General features: G+C 39.2%; 1 protein-coding gene across 3 annotated transcripts in view; it reads right to left on the bottom strand.

Moving 5' to 3' along the window:
* LOC132383440 (disks large-associated protein 2-like) overlaps window positions 1-14,102 on the bottom strand; it is a 706,715-nt gene that overhangs the window by 494,664 nt on the left and 197,949 nt on the right. For 2 of the 3 annotated variants that reach the window (XM_059954402.1, XM_059954400.1), the window contains exon 2: window positions 7,936-8,013. The exons of the other annotated variant lie outside the window; for it this stretch is intronic. The gene's annotated coding sequence lies outside the window, so the exon portion shown is untranslated. The remainder of the gene's footprint in view (window positions 1-7,935; window positions 8,014-14,102) is intronic. 3 annotated transcript variants of the gene reach the window in all.

Here is a 14,102-nt window from a genome sequence, read left to right as displayed (position 1 = left end):
ATCTACTGTATTTAGCATTTATGGGTTTGTAGGGAACTCGTGTCTGATATTAGTCCTAAAACAGTCAGGTGTCATTACTGGACCAAGTAGGGCATCATGATACGCTATCGCACTTAACTTGGAATGTTAGTCATCAAACTCAGACAGACTATAACTAGAGTAACTAACTAACCACCTAACAAACATGGTTTATAATTACAAAAAAGAAGCATAAAATGTCTGCAAACTAGAAATCTAAAGGAAAGGAGTAAAAACAATAATATTTGACAACAATATATTTAAATATGGAGTCCAAATGACAACTTGCACCTTTTAAATTCTCTATACCACTTCCAACAAGTACTGCTAGCAATTATTTAGCAACATTTGTTCAAACCTGTCAAACTAGTCTATCTTAACATGACTTTTCTGGGCTGAATCAGCCATCACAATTTGAGAATAACTGTAATTGTTCCTAAATGTTCAATATTGAGCCCAGCTGTTCTCAAACTAACGTTTCAGAAAATATCCATGATATTATTTCCTTAGCAAATATAAAATAGGGATCATGCTTTTGTATGGGCTTTTTTGAGGATTGCTACCATAGGATTCCTAAACTAAAGTTCAAAATTACCACTCGCACAAAAGCATATCTGAACAATTCCAATATTCCTTTAGGTTTCCTTGCTTTTAATATCCCTACACAATATCATGTAAAATCAAAAGACTCAGCCTATGTGCAATACAGCCATTTGCAATGTAAATATATATCAGTCTTTGTATCAAAGTGTCTCTGGGACATTTCGACTGTTCAAACTTACAATGGACAATTGATACCTATTGGAACCCAAGTTGGATTTCCAGAGTAAAAATATCAGTTCATAATTCTAAGATGAATATTGAAAACTCATAACTTGTCTCCTTCAGTACATCCAAAGCCAAAAAAATCTAAATCATGCTACTCACAGTTGGTTCATGAGAAACTCCAGCCTAACACAAGTCAAATGTATTCAACAGTTTTATCTCTATTGAGGAGAACAGAAGCCTTTCCCTTTCCACCGAGATTGGATTGGGCTAGTGACAGACCGCAGCTTTATCCTCTAACATGCAACTTACTCTAAATGATCTAAAAAGAACTTTGGCATAAGTCAGCTAATAGAAAAGCATCACTTCTAATTCAGTTCTGAAGAGTTCGGATCTGAATGTCAGACTTTAATTTGCTGATGGGATCATCTTTGAGGAAATAAACTTGCGTTTGTGAAAATCTGACCTTTCAAAGTATTTTAGCTGCATGGGGTGAAGCTTTCATTCAAAGGCAGGGTAGCAAACATGCATGTGCTTATTCTAAAATAAGCAGACTGGAAGGTGGATTTTTTGTTTCTATTAAACTTTGACAGAATGATTGGAAGGAATATGGAGCCACTTCCACCTATTCTAACATTCAATGAAATCATAGCTGGTCTCTGACATAATGCTATATGCCCACTTTACACAACATCCCTTAATATAGTTCATTTATAAAGCCCTGTCAATCTTAGACTTAAATTTAATAAGTCACTGTTGTTGGTAGAAGAGAGCAGCAAACTCTTATAACCTTTGGATTTAGAAGTGATTGATAAATCCATCCCCAAAAGGCCTGGCTCCAACTTCAAAGCTGCCATCACTTGTTTTAAATTACTATAAGACATAAGAAATTAGCCCATTCGACCAATTCCATCATGGCTGACTTATCCCTCTCAAATCCATTCTCCTGCCTTCTCCCCGTAACCTTTGACACCCTTAGTAATGAAGACCCTATCAAGCTCTGCTTTAAATATATCCAATGATTTGGCCTCCACAGCTATCTGTGGCAGATTTCTCATCTCTGTTCTAAAGGGGCGTCCTTCTATTTGAGGCTGTGCCCTCTGGTCCTCAACTCCTCAACTATAGGTAGTATCCTCTCATACCCACTGTATCTAGGCCTTTTAATATTTGATAGATAAATTTCCCAGCATCTGGAAAAAGAACCTCCATGTTTCCCTTCATTCCATTTTCAGTACATAGTTCTATGCAGGGGAATGCAAGGACACTTTAGCCATTAGTTCCATGCAGAACTTACAAAATACTTCTCTGGCCAAGGTATTATCAGGCCCTCACTTGTGATGTGATATACATTTGGAGGACCCTGCAAGGTCTCAATGAACAGTCTGGAGCCTGCAACATTTGCAATGAGTTCCCCTACTGAAAATTTAGACCAATGAGAGTGTAACAGCTTGCCACTGCCAAGAAATTCTGTATTGAGACCATCAAATCATTCTAAACTCCAGCCATTATGTTCCCAACTTCTCTTTGCAATTGAACCTTTACAGTCATAGAATGAGACAACATAGAAACAGGCCCAGTGACTTCCCCCAACTTCACCATTGATGTATACAACAGGAGCAATTTACAATGGCCCATTAACCTACCAATTCAAAATTCTTTGGGATGTGTGAGGAAAATCAAGCATTAGAAAGAAACTCACACTGTTATAGGGGGAAATACGCAAACTCCATACACAGACTGCAACTTAGGTCAAGACTTTTCTAGCAAGTTTATGCTGCACACGTTACATGGTCATTCTCTTTGAAATAACATCACATACTTGTCCAATTATCTTGAAAGCCACCAATTTGTATCTAATTTTGACCCAAATCATTTTACTTCCTTCATTCTTTTCTTTGTTCAGAATCTGAGGGCAATGTCACATGCTGGGATACAACACTATGTGGCTTGAAAGACTTTGAATACCTAATCTAAGTAGACATGGTTCATCAGTGAATCCCCACAGAGTATGTCACAGAGTGACTGAACCTACGATCTTTGTGATTTAAATAGCTCAGTTCACAACAGGTGATTCAATTACTCACGAAACCACCTAAGGAAAAAGATATAACGATTTTTAAAATCTATATGAAATATTCATTTCTAGATGATATTATTAAAGGGATACAAAAGAAATGTGATATTTTAAATCAGGGTAGTTCTTCCAACGCTTCTTCCCTGAAATGTTTGAATAAAATTTGCATACACATTTAATTCAAAAGCTCAATTAGCACCTTACTTCAATTTATTTCAGCAATAGTAAACTCTCCATCTCAAGGCTATTTCATAAGAATAAAAACTGAACGTAGTAATTACTCACAAAGACAACCAACTCTTGACATGAAATCTTAATGAATATGCTCATTGTTTAACTCAATGAGAGCCACACAATTCTGATACTTTCAAAATATTGCCACAGCCTGTGCGCAGGGTATTATTTGCTACAGCAAGAGGAAATGCTAATAAATAATTTGCCTTAAAAATCCTACTGGTAATTTACTTAACTCACAGAATATTCCGAGTAATTGTTGCCTACTTTCTATATAGGTAAACAATTGGAAATTGTGCTAAGTTATGGAAAATTCTGAATTTTACATTGAAATGTAAAATCCTGCGTTTTGCAGGAGCAGCATTGAGAGCATCCTGACAAGTTGCATCTCCATCTGGTCTGGGAGCAGCCGAGCATCGGACTGGAAGTCCCTACAAGGAACTGTGAGAACAGCTGAGAGGATCACAGAGGGTCTCCCTACCATCCATGAGGGACATTTATCAGGAACAGGGCCCTCAATATTATTAAGAATCCCACCCATCCATCCAGCATCCTCTTTGACTTTCTGCCATCAGGCAGAAGACTATGACGCACAAAAACAAGAACAGTCAGGATGGAAAACAGGTTCTTTCCCCAGGCCATTAGGCTTCTGAACTCCCTGCCATATTGGATTTGCAGTGTCACTGGTAAGTCTGTTCCGTACCTTACAATACTTAATTTTTATGCATGTTAATTTGTTATTTATGCATGATTCATCTGCAGGTTTTATCCTTACCTTCATAAGTTACCAAATGTAATGTGTACTACTGTGCTTTAAATATGCATTATGCAATTTAAATATGCATTTCTATATGCATTATATGGTTAACTACATTATATACATGTATATAGTTAAATGACAATAAACGATTTGACTTGAATTGCCTTTCATAGAATTATAGATATTTATAATTCAGCCCATGCACCCATTCCATCCAGCAATGAACCCATGTGGTTTACTTCCACATTAAACATTTGAGTCTTCAGCCCTGAGTTATGACTCCAAGTATTCATTCAGGTCATTTTGGGCTGTGACATCCAAATCCACACTATACCTTAGGTGGAAAATGTTGCCAGTTAATTATAACTTTGGTGTCATGAGAGGTAATTCATTCTCATTTAGCTTGTCCAACCCTCTTATAATATTGTACACAACAAATTAAATCTGGCATCACATTCTTTGTTCAAAAGAAAAGGAATTCTCCCTGACTGATAATTTATCTTACAAAAGACTCTGTGCATTATTTGTTCTTATCCACTAAAATCCCATTTTAATATATAAACCGGTAGTTGGAAACATTGCAATTTCTGCCTAAATTAAATTTAGTTTAATCAATCTAAAGGGGCAAACAACCAAAGTAACAGTGACAATTTCTGCAAGTTTTAAGCAACTGATATTTTGATAACCACCTTAAGCATAAAGAAAATATACACACAGCCACAAACCCATTTACCACTTCCAGAATTCCTATGGAACAACACAATACACAAAGAATTTTCGAGAAGGAAATGTAATCGAAAAACTACGGACATGTTTACCGAATCCTGCCTGCAGCAATCTAAGAAGCCCAAAAGTCAACTGCAAAAAAAAAACTTTGATTTCAACTTTACATAGATAAAATGTTTGTGGTTCACCAATGGAAAGAAACAGAAGTATTAAGTTGGTGTTAATATTTTGCAAATAAAAAGGATTTATTCTCAAATTTAGTTGGCCCATTTTGAAATATAATTTACACTTTGCCTTGTGTTTAACCTGCAAAATAAATAGACCTATCTTTTTTGAGAAAAAAATTAAATCCTCGCGAGGATAAACCAGAAAATTAAATTGTATAGTTTACTTGTAAAGCAATGTGGCATCCCTATTAAGTTAATTGTAAATATTCAAATAACTAAAGCACTAAATACAACCAGAAAAGGATCAAAATACTCAGCAGGTCAATCAGCATGTGAAAAGATAAAGTAATGAATGTTGTAGGCTTTTGACCTTTCATCAGTCTGTTTCTCTCGTCACCTATGCTGCTTCACACATTGAGTATCTGCAGCACTTTCTGTATCTATTTCAGATTTCCAGCAGCTACAATCTTTTATTTCCCACTGAAAATCTTGCTCACTACTTTGTTGACTGGTAGAAACCCAATCCAAGTCAAGCAGCATTTTAATAGTTGATGAATTCTTGTAGAACAGTTGCAAACAAGCTCCTGGTAAAAATGAAGTATCTTGCTCATGTTTCAATTTAAGGCATAAGGTATTAGAATGTACCGTTCTCTTTATAAGAACCTTTAAGTAATAGTAAAAAATGTCTCTGCAATAAGATATTGTTATCAAAAACAGGGTAACATTGGTACATACCAAGCATATGTTCAGTCAATATTAAACCATATCATAGCAGCCATCCCTTTTGGGACAGAAGTATAGTTTTTTTAGGGTCAAAAGTGACATACTTAGCAACAAAATGGTTCAGTCAAAACTAAGTCAAGCTAAAGTTGAAGGCTTTGTATTTGAATATCTGAGGCAGGTGTGCCTGCAGTGCATCGGAGGTCTACTAATATTTGACTGGCCATCTTAACACACTGGTGGGGTACATTATCACAGACAGCTGGGACTCCTACACTGCACCTGCTGTTACAACTGATCTTTGAAAATGAAGGTCACACTAATTAGGTTTTTCTAAACGGCGTTCTGATCCACGACTTTATAAATAGAGACAACGAATATAAAAAGGTGGCAGTTACGTCAGCCTTTTATAAATCACTATTGGGGACTTAGCACCAAATGATCACTTTTAGGAACGTTTCATTTTCTTATGGTAGAGACCGTCAAGAGTTACAGAAAAATAAGAGTGTAAATGAGGTGTTTCAATTAAATGGAGGGATTAGGACAGATATATTCTCATTACAGTAGAAAAGGTTGTGGGGGATTCAATTGAGATGATCAGTGGCTTGGTAAAAAATGTACAAACTAACAGGAGAATCTTTAATCAGAGCACAGAATTAACACAAACAAATCAGCATCGGGGCATTTTTTGCATCAAGTTGCTGTGCTCTGGAATGCTGGTTAGGACAGTTGGTAGAAGCAATTCCAAAATAACTTTTCAAAAGGGAATTGGAAAATGAGAAACTGGCTGGGCTATAAAGAAATAAAGGTGCAGAGTGGGATTGGACTGTGCTCAGGGGCACTGCTGTAACTAAATCTACAAACATTTCAAATTAACACTAAAATAGGTGGCATGATGGACAATGAAGAAGGTCATCAAAAATTACAGGGGGATCTTGATCTGCTGAGCAAGTGGGCCAAGAAATGGCAAATGTAGTTTAATTCAGATTAAAGGTGTTGCACTTACTTTTGCAGTGAACACCGGGGCCTTCTGGGGAGTGTTTGAGGACAGGGGGAGCTTGGAGTGCAAATATATGGTTCCCTATAAGTGCAGACATGTGTAGACCGGGTGGTGAAGAAGGCTTTTGGCATGCTGGCCTTCACTAGTCAGACAATGTATATCAAATTTGGGAGTTCATGCTGTGGTTGTACAGGACACTGATGAAGCCATACTTGGAATACTGTTTTCAGTTTTGATCACCCTGTTTTATGAAAAATGCTATTTAACTGGAAAGCTAACTAGAAAGACTTATAAAGATAGTACAAGGTCTTGATGGACTGAGTTAAAGGGAGAGTTTGAAGAGGCTAGGATTTTTTTTCATTACAGCGTAGAAGACTGAAAGATGATCTTAAAGAGGTGCATAAAATCATGAGGACATAGACAGACTGAATGCACTCTGTCCTTTTCCTATAGTTGGGATATCGAGAAAGAGGAGACATAGGTTTAAGATGACAGTGGAAAGCCTTAAGAGGAACATGAAAGTCAACATTTTATTTTACACGGAAGGTGGTGTCCATGTGGAATCTGCTGCCAGAGGAAGTAGTTGAGACTTATATAATAACAATCTTGGGGTCCGAGTCCATAGGACGCTCAAAGCAGCTGCACAGGTTGACTCTGTAGTAAAGAAGGCATACGGTATATTGCCTTCATCAATCGTGGAATTGAACTAAGTGAACTCGGCCTTTTCTCCTCGGACCGACAGAGGATGAGGGGTGACCTGATAGAGGTGTATAAGATGATGAGTGACATTGATCATGTGGATAATCAGAGGCTTTTTCCCAGGGCTGAAATGGCTGCCACAAGAGGACTCAGGTTTAAGGTGCTGGGGAGTAGGTACAGAGGAGATATCAGAGGTAAGTTTTTTTTACTCAGAGAGTGGTGAGTGTGTGGAACGGGCTGCCGGCAACAGTGGTGGAGGCAGATATGATAGGGTCTTTTAAGAGACTTTTGGATAGGTACATGGAGCTTAAGAAAATAGAGGTCTATAGGTAAGTCTAGTAACTTCTGAGGTAGGGACATGTTCGGCACAACTTTGTGGGCCGAAGGGCCTGTATTATGCTGTAGGTTTTCTGTGTTTGTATGTTTAAAATTGTCTTCAAAATATAAGCAAAGTTATAGAAGCATCTCAAGCAAACTAAAATTCTGAATTGAAACAGGAAATGTTGGAGATATTGTTTACCTGTCATTTCAGGTCTGATGAAAGGACATCCACCTGAAAGACAGGTTCTGCTCCTTTTCCCACAGACACTGTCTGACCTGCTGAATACCTCTGATACTTTCTGCTTCTGTTATCGAAACCATTTGTTGCCTGCATTTATGAAGAGCAGACAGCTGCTCCGTCATTCATTCAATAAGACAGGACAAGCGATGATGACATCAGAGGAAAAACCAGCCTGAAATAGTTACTGATAGCATAACAAAATGGAATTACCTTCAATGGCTGCAATCCCAGGGTGTTGCGGGAATCATGTCAAGATCATTTATCTCCCTTTGTGTTCAGTCTGCATTGCTGAAATAAAATATTAAAAATAAAGAGAAGTAGGAAAATATATTTTAAACTTATTGTAAATATTTCCAGTTATCATTAACATATTTGGCCAAAAAAATCATCCATACACAATAATATTAAAGATATTGTATGGAAATGGCTTGAAAATGTCTACTTCTGAAGCTTAGTTGCATCAAAGTCAATGAATTTAATTTCTGGGGAAGAGTACAAAATGGTAATGTTACCATAGAGACAATTTAATGCTCAAAATGACACAACTCTCTAGCTAAAGAAATTCCTGCTCATCCTTGTTATAAAGTGATGACTTTGTATTCTGAGACTGTGCCCTCTAGTACTAGACACCCGTAACTGCAGGAAACATCCTCTCCACATTCAGGCCTTTCAGTGCACAATTACTGGTACAGATTGCACTACAATCAGTGAGGCCATATCCACTGTAGGTAACAATCTCTGAAACAGCGAATCAAATAAATACATAGCTGCTGTGATAAGATTTGAACTCGTATCTCAGTCCCATTAGTTTAATCATCTGGGTTGCTCATAAGACAACTATCATGCAACAACACAAGGAAGAGGATTTTTTTTAAAGGCAATGGGCTTCTTCACTGTTCTAGGAAGCGGAAATTAGTGCAGATTTCTTCAGTGTGATGTAAAATATATGCAAGATTTGGCAAACGATAAGTTTTGTACTCGTCTACGGTAAATGCCATTGACTTCAGAAACAGTGAGCACAGTGCACCTTCCCCACTTCTGTAAGAGTTAACCAGGCTTTCTGAAGCTGCTGGGTGGAGGGAAATTGGTTAGAGGTGATGATTACTGAGCTTGCCAAGCTATGAGAGAATATCACATTCGTTTAGGATCACCAAGGACACAAAGGGCATAAACTCCACAGTGCCTCTGATTTCTTCACCTGGTGAAAGAGAAAAAAGGAACAAGAAACAAAATCCTTCAGCCTTATGAACTGACCGATCCATTCAAGGTCTTCAGAAGTATACCAATCTTTATTTGGATTATTCACAGATTTGAATTGCGTACTATTGGAAAATGTTGGACAGAATTGCCTAGAATTTCCAGTGAAACCCAAAGGAGTCTTTAAGGGGATGTGGTAGCACCACACCACTGACTACTCTTACAGAAGTAGGGAGAGTGCATTCTGCTCGACGTTTCTGAAGTCTGAGTTTTGCCACGGTCGGTGAGTCAACCAGTGCAAAAGTCAGTTTGCGGAAGACAAGCAAATTAAAGATTTTGGCGACAGAGCAGACAAGGGTGGGCAGGGGTGTGTTGGTTGAAGGACAGATAATGTTTATCGAAAGGACTGGTTGAGGGATTTGGGTGGAAGGAGATTCCGACGTGGATCAGTGGTTGAGTTCAGGAGTGGAGCGATAAATGCAGGATGATGACCTGTAGTTGGGACCACTGGGAGACTAGGAACCTCGACCGTTCACAGAAATCACAGAGTCAACAACTCAGGGGATTGGAAGGTCAGAGGAGGCAGTGGCAGAACTGAGAAGAAAGAGTAACAATTATTGGAGAGCATGGAATCTGTGCCTTGTGAAGTAAGTTGGTGCAAAGGGTCAAAAGATACAGGTGGGACTTGCCTCATTCAACATGGTTGTTCCAGAGAGATTTGACAACACTCTGAAATGAGGAATAATTTCCTTCAATAGAAGTATTCCGCAAAGAATGGCAACATTTTGTTGAAGACTCAATCAAGCACAAAGCCATGAGTCATACTGCAACACCCCCTGTCAAATTTCTAGTGGGAGGGGGGACTTAAAATTAACTCTCCAGGTAAAGTCAATTTGCAAGCACCTAATGCTGAAATAATTAAACAATGTGCAATTAAATCTCCAGACAAAAAACATCTTTATTGTAATAATTTTGTTGGATGCAATAGTAATTGATGATACAATCCACTCAGAATGAAAAAAAAGTAATAAAACAATGCACGCTAAATCAAAAGACACATTAGTACTTCCAAAGTGCAGGATTTCACTAACATATTATTAGAAATGTTGACAACATAACTTAGAAATGTTCTCCAGATCACTGTATAGCAAACACAACCAGATTCTTTAAAGATAAAACACAAGAGTTTTATCAACTTCGATTATAATAATATTTAACAAGGGTGAAGAAAATAAATCTACAAATTCAGAATCACAAACAGATTTAAACAACAGTTAGCAAAACAAATGTCTCCAAAAAGATTTCATAAAAAGGTTCAGCAATATATAACACTACAAACAGCCTTTTCATAATGCCAGCAAGAAAAACTGAATGGAAGTCTGGAAAAAAAGCAGCAGATACATTTACCCCGATGAAAGAAAATCAACCCTGACAACAAATGAATGGAATCCACTGCAAAATTCTGTGAGCAGAGATACATGGCACTCAGCAATATGCATGTGTCCAACATGGAGCATCCCGGTGCCTAGCAACCTGATATATCTGCCTACTTCCAAGGCACAGTCAATCATCGCTCTGCCTCTATGGAAATGAACATCCAGCATAATTCGTCTCATAAAAAAAAAGGTGCCTGAATGCCAAGAGGCTTTCACATTTAAATGGTGTTAAGATCGATTTCTTTTCAACCACAGCCATTGGACAAGATCCTCTGCACTCTGAACAAAGGTGCGTGTCACATTTCTCCAACCCATCTCCCGCCCCAGTCAAAATGTGCATTGTCACTAAGTAAAATCCATGTCCAATCGATATAATGTAATTTATTCCGGTTCCATGGAGTACGGGAAGAGGGGAAGCACCAGACAACTATACCCAGTGTAAATTTATATACATGTTCATACCTGTGAAAAATAATACAAAGAACTAAGGCGAATCAAAGATGAAACAAATTGTCAGGAGCTTGACTGGTCACAGAATCTTACTGCCGTCCATCAGCCATTTAAAAAGTGTTTATTTAGCATTAAATTTGGAACATTATACATCCAGCCCATATTGTAACTTTTTCCACAATGACACTGTGCAGAATCACCCTTAGATGATTAAGGACAGTGAGGAAGATGTGTGAAAAGCTGCATTTAATTGGCAGTCTTCTTCTTCTGGGTCTTTGGCTCCCAGTGGAGCATAGACAATCAATGACCTCCATCATCATTTGTTCTCAGCCAGTCTCTCCAGGGAGGACCAGGGGCGTCCCCATCATCTGACTCATCCTTGATGTCTCTCTATCTGTTCTTTGGATGTCCCTTTTCCCTCTTTCCTTGGGAATTCCATTTTAACACCTGCCTGGTGACATTGCTGGTGGGCTTCCTCAAGGTGTGGCCAATCCACACAACACTAAAAAAGCGCTGGAGGAACTCAGCAGGCCAGGCAGCATCTATGGAAAGGAGTGCTGTTGGCGTTTTGGGCCGAAACCCTTTGGCTGGGCTGGAGAAAAAGAGCTGTAGAGTAGGTTTAAAAGGTGGGGGTTGGGAGAGAGAAACACAAGGTGATAGGTGAACACTCCCAATTCCACCTCCTACCCAAGATCCACAAACCCAATTGTCAAGGTAGACTCTTTGTTTCAGCTTGTTCCTGCCCCACTGAACCCCATATATGCATACCTCGACCCTGTTTTATCCTCCCAGTTCAGTCCCTTCCTACCTACATCCATGACACTTCACATGCTCGAAATCCTTTCAATGATTTCAGGAATCCCTGGCCCTTGTCATCTAATCTTTGCTATGGATGACCAGTTCCTATGTCCCCAACCTTCAAAGCTCTCTGTTTCTTTCTGGACACCAGACCTAACCAGATCCCCTCCACCATAACCACTCTCTTCTGCTTAGCAGAGCGAAAAATAATCCACAGTAAAAATAAGATGAAGGGGGCCAAGGAACCCGAAATCATTGGAAGGATCCTGAGAATGTGAAGTGTCACAGGTGTAGGTAGGAAGGGACTGAACTAGGAGGGATAAAAAAGAATCAAGCTGAAACAATGGGTCTACCCTGGCAAGCAGGTTTGTGGCTCTTGGGTAGGAGGAAGAACCAAGAGACCCTCTCCTATCTCTTTGTATTTCCCTCTCCCCTTACCCCACCCCCAACTTTTAAATCTACTCCTCATCCTTTTGTCTCCAGTCCTGCTGCAGGGTTAAGCTCCAAAATGTCGACTGCCCTCTTTTTTCTGAGATGCTCCCAGTCCTGCTGAGTTCCTCCAGCATTTTGCGTGTGCTGCTCGGATTTCCAGCATCTGCAGATTTTCTCTTGGTTGTGGTCAATCCACCTCCATTTCCATTTGCGTATTTGTCTCTCTATGGATTCCTGGTTGGTGTTTTCCTACTGTGTCTGGTCGGTTTCTTGGTCAGTCCATTTGCTTGACAATGGCAATGCATAACTGACCAGGAAGCAGAATGATGAAAGACAGAGACACCAAACGGTCAGCAGAAAAATATTTCTAAGATGAAAAATTCCTTGGTGTTACTCAGTTGACATTACCAACTAAAAGCAATTAGAATTTCAAAGAATGTAAATAATAGGGAACAAAGACCATAAACCATTAATCTCTCTTACACTGGGATAATGGTATGTGCAAGAATGTACTGTTAGTTAATTGATACCTTGTTAACAGAAATGTTTGGATGAAGAATTTCTGAACTTTTGCCAGTTCTTTCCCCAGATGACCTGCAATATTAACATTAGAATAATTGTGAAAAAATTACTTTTTTCACTGGGGTACTGTTATTAAATGATGTTTGTCTAGAAATTAATCTTTCATCGGAAGTGCTATACATATTCTGCCTCACATATTCAATCCATTGACTTCAATGGATTAAAGTGGGGGAGCAGAATGAAATTTGCTGATGCCACTGACAGGACAGTGTACTTCAGTGCTGAGTTTGGTTTATAAACCTAGTCCAGTTTAAACTAAGTATAAATTTTTCCATCTTACTTTTCCCTGCTCTGGATTTATTTTGATCGGAAACAAAATTGACAGACGCTGGAAATCCAAGCCAACACAACACAAAATGCTGGAGCAACTTAGCAGACCGGACAGCATCTCGGAAAAGAGTACAGTCGGCACTTAGAGTACAGGACGGAGCCCTGCCCAAAATGTTGACTGTTTACTCTTTTACTAGACGCTGCCTGGCCTGCTGAGTTCCTCCAACATTTTGTGTTTGTTGCCTTTAGCTTAATCAGATGCTGAATTTGCTGGAATAATAATGTCCAAGTTCCAATTGATAACAGCAAAAGAGAGGAAAGTGGATGGAAGAAAATCCAAACAGCCACCAACGTGTTGTGCAGTGTGTTAAGAATTAAGAAGGACGGCAAAGTGGAAGGAGTCTATTTGTATCACAAATAGACACAAACAGCCAAGGTTACCTGCCATCTACAGTAGGCTCGATACAATCTGAATTGTGATAAAATCCTCTGATTTCAATGCATTCAATCCTTTGATTTCAATTAATTGAATTTATTTATTGAGACACAGCACGGAATGAGCCCTCCCAGTCCTTTAAGACATACAGACCAGCAACCCCCTCCCCAATTTAACCCTAGCCTAACCATGGGACAATTTATAATGATGAATTAACCTTCCAGCCGGTATACCTTTGGATTGTGGGAGGAAACTGGAGGAAACCCACGCAGTCACAGGGAGATCCTCCTTACAGACAGCAGTGGGAAGTAAACCTGTAAAGCATTATGCTAACCACTACGCTACCTTGCTGCAATAAAATTTGCTGATGCCATTGAGGTTCACCAGTCTCCCAAAAAGGGAAGATGGAAATTGGATTTGTCTACTTATCAAAAACGAATGTGGTGCGTATGCCTCAGGGCTCTGCTCATTTAGCTCTGTGCAAGGATGTCCGCACCCTGGCTTTGGCAAAGGAATTCTGCTCACTCTTACACTAGCCTTTCACCTTGAGATCAGCAGAACTTAGAGTAGAGGGAAGGGAGTAAAAGTTGATTCTGATTATTGTGTGATGAGCTACATATACCTGTCTGGACACTCCCCCTGCTGATTGCTCCTGTGGCTCCTCCCACAGACCCTGGTATAAAGGCGATTGAGGCCTGAGCCCTGCCTCTCAGTCTCCAGGATGTAGTATGGTGGTCAACTGCTGCTTGTTCTTTCTTCGAGCCAATAAAAGCCTA

This window comes from Hypanus sabinus, chromosome 30, assembly GCF_030144855.1.
Source record: "Hypanus sabinus isolate sHypSab1 chromosome 30, sHypSab1.hap1, whole genome shotgun sequence".
NCBI classification, from domain to species: domain Eukaryota; kingdom Metazoa; phylum Chordata; class Chondrichthyes; order Myliobatiformes; family Dasyatidae; genus Hypanus; species Hypanus sabinus.
The sequence above is the reverse complement of the archived record's forward strand: the minus strand, read 5'-3'. Positions and strand labels throughout refer to the sequence as shown.